The 6,808-nt window shown below is 44.9% G+C and overlaps 1 non-coding gene across 1 annotated transcript; it reads left to right on the forward strand.

Annotated features, from left to right (window-relative positions):
* Positions 1 to 6,436: 6,436 nt before the first annotated feature.
* Positions 6,437 to 6,540, forward strand: LOC118677906. The gene has a single exon (XR_004974618.1). It is a non-coding gene; the product is annotated as a U6 spliceosomal RNA (small nuclear RNA).
* The last annotated feature ends 268 nt before the right edge of the window (positions 6,541 to 6,808 follow it).

Genomic DNA, 6,808 nt, shown 5'->3' on the forward strand with positions numbered 1-6,808 from the left:
CTGGTGCTTCTATTCTGGGCTGAGCCACCCCGGCATCTGGGGTCACCTGTGGCTTGGTTATGTGGCTCTGCTTCCGAAAGTCAGCAGGCGGTCAGCAGGGTCGCTCAGCTCTGCTCCACACAGAGCACAGGCTTCCCGCACAGGCTAGTCTGGGCGTGGTCTCGTGACCTTGAAAAGGCCCTAGGAGAGAATGGAAGTGCACAGGTATTTTGAGACTGTCTTCGTTTTCTATTTCTGCGCAATAACTACCATGAACTTAGCATCTTAACACAACAATCATTTAGTAGCCCACAGTTCTGTAAATCAGACCTTCAGCACAACATGACTGTCTTCTCTGCTCTGGGTATCACAAGGCTAAACACAAGTCAGACTGTCTTATCTAGAGCCTGGCGGGCAGGGGGATATCTGCTTCCAATCTCATTCTCAGTGTCGGAAGAATTCAGTCCTTGTGGTTGTTGGACAGAGGTCCCTGTGTCCTTGCTGGCTGTCAGTCAGAGTTCACTCTCAGCAACCACAGGCTACCCACACTCCTTACCACAAGGCCGTCTCCCAGGCAGCAAGGGCACTCCAAATCCTTCCCATGCTTCGGGTCTCTGACTTCCTCCGGCTCTGGCCTCTAGATCCAGCTTCAAGGACTTACAGTATGCGATTAGGTCAGGCCCATCTGGATAATTTCTTGATCTTAAGGTGAACTGATTTGGAAAGTTACTTATATCTGAAAAGTCCCTCTGTTATGACATAGCTCATCCTATTCACAGGTGCTCACGGAGGTCAAAGCAAGGAGATTACACAGTCGGGGAGGATCCCTACGGGTCACCTTGGAATTCTGCCTTCAGCAGAGGCTGGACTCCCCCGGCTCATCATCACTTCTACTACATTCTGAAGACCAACGCAGGGGAGCCCGAGTGCACACTGTGGGGAAAGAGACGCTACCATTTGATGGAAGGAACTGCAAAGTCACCTGGCAAGTGGGAGTCGACACAGGAGGTGGAGGATGGAGACCTTTTGTTTTTCTGCCATCGGCCATACACAGTCCGCCTAAGACTTGCTTTCAGCCATGCCCATAGTGGTTCTTGCTGCAACGAGGTGACCTGGAGAGCAGGCCCACTTCTCATGAGGACGAGGATGAGGACATGGACAGGCAGGCAGTAAAGTCAGGCGCACACTGCCCCTAGGATAGACCAGCCTCCTTTACTTCCTGATCTCTGCCTCCTGCTCTCTCGTCAGCAATAAAACGTCAGGACGCTTTCACGCCACACTTCAGGGGGCTCCAGGGGAGGGACCTTGCTGTTCCCCAGCCGGAAACCTGAGCACGGTAATATCCTTTCTAGAAACCCCGCTGACTGTTCCCAGAGCAAAGGATGAGAGAGGCAGGTGCAGAGGAAATAAAAGCCGGTGGGAAAGTCACAATGGGCAGATGGGTTTCCTTTCACCTGCTGATATTTCAAGATTCCTGGGGTTTTTAAATGTTACCTTTATCATACGTCCTAGTTCTCCTCTCCCCTCCCTACTTAAGATTGAGGAGCTGGGAAGTTTTAAAAGAAGCTCCCCATCAATTCTGCAGTAGAAAGAGATGAGTCCCAACTAATACAAAAAATATATATTTTTCTTCTGTCCTCAGTGAAGTTATATCTATTCATTTTTAATGTTTTTGAGGCTTTGGAAGCAAGGCCAGAGAAAACAACACTTCAAGTATCAGCCTCCTTTTTATTTTATTTTTACTTTTTTATGATTTTGGAAGTGTTGAAATCATGGCCTATTTGTGTTTAAATGGTTTTTCAGAGCTTAATTCGTCCGTAGAAGGTTTAAAAAGAAAAAATATAAGCTGCTCTATGATTTCTGGGATGCCTTGGAAATATGCACCCACTTTGAATGAAAGCTCGTAGGGGACATTTTTTTTTTTTTTAAGAACTCTCACCAGCTGTATAGAATCATGCCTTTACATACATCACTTTACTGCTTTCACATCTCAGCCAAATGGGCCACACTTACCCAGCTCTGCATTATTTCACAAGCCCGGTCTGCCAAAACTCTCACAAGTTTCCATTGCTGATTGGAGTCTAGCCAGTGATATGCCCCTAACATTCAAGAAGGGCGAGAGTGAAGCTCAAAATAAAGAACCATTTTCAGGGAGAAACACAGTCAAGAGCAGGTTGACAAGAGACACAGGGTAGTGAACTGCATTGCAATGGTATCTATTTGGAGACAGAATCATCGGGGGGCTTGAGGATTGTTTATCAGGTTCTTCACGTGACATTTACTGGTAGATCATTGTTGCAGGTGGAGAGCTCAGAATAGCAGTAACTTTCAGGCAAATCTGAGCCCCTTTTTACATATTAATCTTTTTGTCACCTTCCATTTATGTATGTGTTAGTGAAGTAGCAACAGACGTGTTTAACTTACTTTTTCAAAAAACTATTAGCTTAGCCGGTGGTCTGTACTATTTCCACATTTAAGCAATAAACCAGTGTTTCTTTTTAAAGACCCGACCTTTCTCAGTTAAGTTTGTTGCCAGATCTCCCCAAAAGACAGCTAGTTTATTAAATATGTTTACTGCTGTTATTTAGAGGAGGTGTTGGCAACCTTCTGAGTGGGGCGCAACGTTGCTGATGTGTTTGTCTTACAATGGAAGGCTAAGACAAGATCAAGGGAAAGGAATGGGGACCTGGGTTTTGGTGTGGAGCTGGGGAACGGCTCCCCTCTCCCCACCATCGTGCTACTTTCCATCAGTCAGAAAGCCGATTATCTCCTTATAGAGTAACCCTCTGCAGGGACACATGGGTCAGTCTTTCAGAAGCCTGTCTGTGACCCAGGAGACAGCCACATGGAGAGACCGGGAGCCTGGGCCCTTATCCTTGGGCTTTTTCATCCAGTCACAGCCTGACCCCTCTGGTCCCCAAAACAGTAGGGCCTGGGGCCTGTGAAAATCATCCTGATCCCCAGTGTTTCTAACTTATATCATTTCTCACCCCATCATAATGCCCGAACTGACTCTCACATTTAAACACAGCCATGCAATAGAAGCCAACCGCGGCTCAGGCACTTAGGGGACACTTGAGTTTACACTGGGTCAAAACCAACAGCGCCCTCGGGGAGTTTGCTTCCAAGTAATTTTAATGCATTTTTGCTTCCAATGTGTTTTTCCTGGTAGAATTATCAGAAAATGATAATATAAACAAAATATAAAATGTTACCCATAATTCCTCAGAATGAGGGGAGGAGGTTAGCAGTGTTAATGAGAGCTGAAGAACGTGGGCGTGAAGGTGCCTTCTTCATGGAATCCTTTTTTAAAATGTCTCAGTTGGAGGAAAACGAAGTCTTCAATACTAAAAAGAACTCTGTAAACAAAAATTTGATCTGTCACCCTCTAGAACAGATCAAATCGCACGTTCTGTGACAATGAAAATGAAAATGGTCTATGTCCGCGCTGCCCCAATTAGGTGGCCACTAGCCGCATGTGGTTACTTACATATCAATGAACTAAAACTCAATAAACAACTCAGTTCCTCAGTCACAGCAGCCATATGTTAAGTGTTTTACCGCAACACGAGACTAGCGCCTCCTACAGGACGGCACAGTCCCAAAATCTAGGAGAGATGTTTCGGTATACCGTGCAAATACTTACTCAAAGTTTGCCAAATAAGGATGGAAATGGAAAGTGTTCCCCAAAAAACTATACAGAGCATAAGGAAAAAGTCCACTTTGTGTCATCTGAAGGGTTTTTTCCCTTTCCATAAAGTTTCAGCCAATAAGTAAACCAAGTTAGCAGTACTTTTCATCCCCACGCCTTGAGCAAACGCTCAAGTCCTCCCAGGAGGGCTCCCTGGATATGCGTTTACGCAACCTGTCCACAGAAAGCACGCTTTCCAAGCACCCAATGTATGCTTTTCATGTGAACTCACTCCTCTGGTCCTTGGAGTATATTTACCATGGAAATTCCCCTACACAAAGCCTATCTATATCTTTGCAACCACACTTTCCAAGGCTGCTCCCTGGAGCAGGTTTCTCTATTTAGCTTTGTCTATTTCTACAACCCAGACCAAGCAAGAAAGATGGAAACAAAGTCCTTGATTGTACCGGGCAGCCTCCGGAAGGCCTTTACTTCTCCATGAGAGCTGACATAAAGCAGGGATTCAAATGAGCCCATGTCAGTGTTTCAAGGCCCACCACAGACTTTTGCCTAGTTTTCAGTCAGTGGGTACCATAGTCCACATACAGACAAGAGAGTTTATTCATAAAGTCATTCATACCAATGTGTTCGTACAAAGTGAGGGGATCTTGTGTGACAGAAGAGGTGCCTTTATCCAGCCTGTTTCACCCTCAAGGGCTTCCCTCCTATAATGTTCTTATAAGTTTAATATTAAAGTGAGACCAGAAGCTATCAAAAGCACCCTTCCGTCTCTCCGTGCCCCTGAAGTGTACCAGCGGACACAATTTGCTTTATTTGCCTGAGGGCTGCCCCAGTGTAGAGAGATGGGGAATCCCCTAGCACCGTGGTCAGCAAACTGCGGCTCCTGAGCCACATGCGGCTCTTTGGCCCCTTGAGTGTGGCTCTTCCTAAGCCTTAGGAGAACCCTAATTAAGTTAATAACAATGTGCCTACCTATATAGTTTAAGTTTAAAAAATTTGGCTCTCAAAAGAAATTTCAATCGTTGTCCTGTTGATATTTGGCTCTGTTGACTAATGAGTTTGCCAGACCGCTGCCCTAGCAGGTCGATCCCCTCAAGGGAATATCTTCAAAGGCAAACCGGTCTGAGGTCGCCAGGGCTCCGTGTGCCCCGAGGTGGCCTTGAGGAGCTCACAATTGCTGGTTTCCGCAAGCTCATCAGCATTATCTACTTCCGGACCATCTTCACCCAGAGAATTGACATTGTCAATGGTCTCAAGTGAATCACATTTGGAATTAGCCCCTGGGGGACTTGCTTATTAATAAATGCATCATCTTCTTGAGAACTGTTTCATGTATTTTGTGACACACCGGGCACTGTTCATAAATGTATATGTGCATGACCACTAATATAATTACTAATGTAATTTACTCCCTGAGCTAGTTGTTCATTCATAGGCACACACATTACCACCAGGTACTTGAAAAGCATTTGCCCCATTACCTCCATACTGACTTGGCCAGTCCCAAGCACAACCTCCAGCCTAAACCCTTATTACCAAGGTTGAGCCCAAACCAGATGGGGCATGGGATGAACTAAGAAAAAATGAGATATGTCCAGACTCATCCCCAGTATCAAACTCAAGAGTCAGTTTCCTACTCCACCCAACCAAACATTTTACCTCCAAAAGAAGTAACACAAGGTCATGCTTGAAACATATGTGGAAATAACAGCATTTGAGAAGAAAAACAAAAGTGAGGATGGGCAGAATGTCTATAGAAGAGTTCAAACCTGATGCAAAGAGAGTCTTTCTCAGAGGGACAGCAAGCCCAAGTTTAGAGCAGATGTTGGCAATCTATTGCCCACAGCCAACTCTGCCTGCCTGCCTTTATGAATAAAGTTTTATTGGAACACAGCCACGCCTATTTTTGTCCCTATGGCCTACAGCCGCTTTCCAGAAACAACTGCTGAGTAAAGCAGTTGCCATAGAGACTGCATGGCCCAAAAAGCTGAAAATAGTTACTGTGTGGGCCTGTGCAGAAAGTTTGCTGACCTCTGGTTTGGGGTTTTAGATTTTTCTGAAAACAGTCATTATTGGAGTTCCCTGAAGAAACAATTTTTTTCTGTTAAGAAAAGAAATGCAGGGCAATTGAACTGCGTCTGTATGTCCATTACAGAGTAACACGCTTGCCTCAGTCTAACAGGCAGTTCTCAGTCCCATTGCCCTGTTGCCCTAAGTTCTGAGAATAATTACTTCTTTGTTGACATTTGGTAAACTTATCTTCAGAAAATTGAAAAAAGGCTGGGAACATCTCTGAGGCTTAATTTCAAAATATGTTTAAATCTAAAGCTGGGATTCTCCGAGTGGGTAGCTAGAATAACAAAGTGTTTGCCTAAAGGCTTTTCAAGGGGACGTTGCTGATTGGTACTTTGTAGTACAGGCCACAGGAGTGAACTTGAAAAACAGGCATAATTGCTTTTCCAAGTTTTCACCAAAAATAATCATTTTTTAAAAGGTTCCAGTAACTTGCCCGCTAGGGAAAGAAGAAAAAGGGGGAGAAAAAAGTAAAGAGGGACAGTGACACAGTGGTTTTGCTCTAAAGTGATCATTCATGATGTCATGCTGCCATCTACAGGATTTCAGAATTTTTACCCAAACATGGGAGCTGCTCAGCCATGCTGGGATTCGCTGTCTCACACTCAGCTGAAAGCAGCACTCTGACTCTGCAGCGATGGAGTCAGGCAGCAGCCGTGGTGAGACCTGAAATCCAAGAAAGCCAATTTTTAAAAAAACTGGTAAATTTGGGGGGTAAATAATCTAAGGGCAGTGCTCATTGAGCAGCACGTATAGTAAAACTGTAACAATACAGGTAAGATTAACATGAGCCCTGTGCAAAGATGAGGCACAAATTCCGAGTGTTCCATATGTAAAAGGGAAAAAAAATATATAAGAGGATGGATGGATTAGTTTGCTAGGGCTGCTGTGACAAAGTACCACAGACTGTGTAGCTTAAACAACAGAAAAGTATTGTCTCACAGCTCTACAGGCTGGAAGTTCAAGATGAAGGTGCCGACAGGGTTAATTTTTTCTGAGGTCTTCTCCTTGGCTAGCAGACGCCTACCTTCTCACTGTGTCCTCACAAGGCCTTTCCTCTATACTGTCTGTGCCCCGATTTATTTTTATAAGGACATCAGTCAT

Source organism: Myotis myotis, unplaced genomic scaffold (genome assembly GCF_014108235.1).
Source record: "Myotis myotis isolate mMyoMyo1 unplaced genomic scaffold, mMyoMyo1.p scaffold_m19_p_2, whole genome shotgun sequence".
In the NCBI taxonomy this organism is placed as follows: domain Eukaryota; kingdom Metazoa; phylum Chordata; class Mammalia; order Chiroptera; family Vespertilionidae; genus Myotis; species Myotis myotis.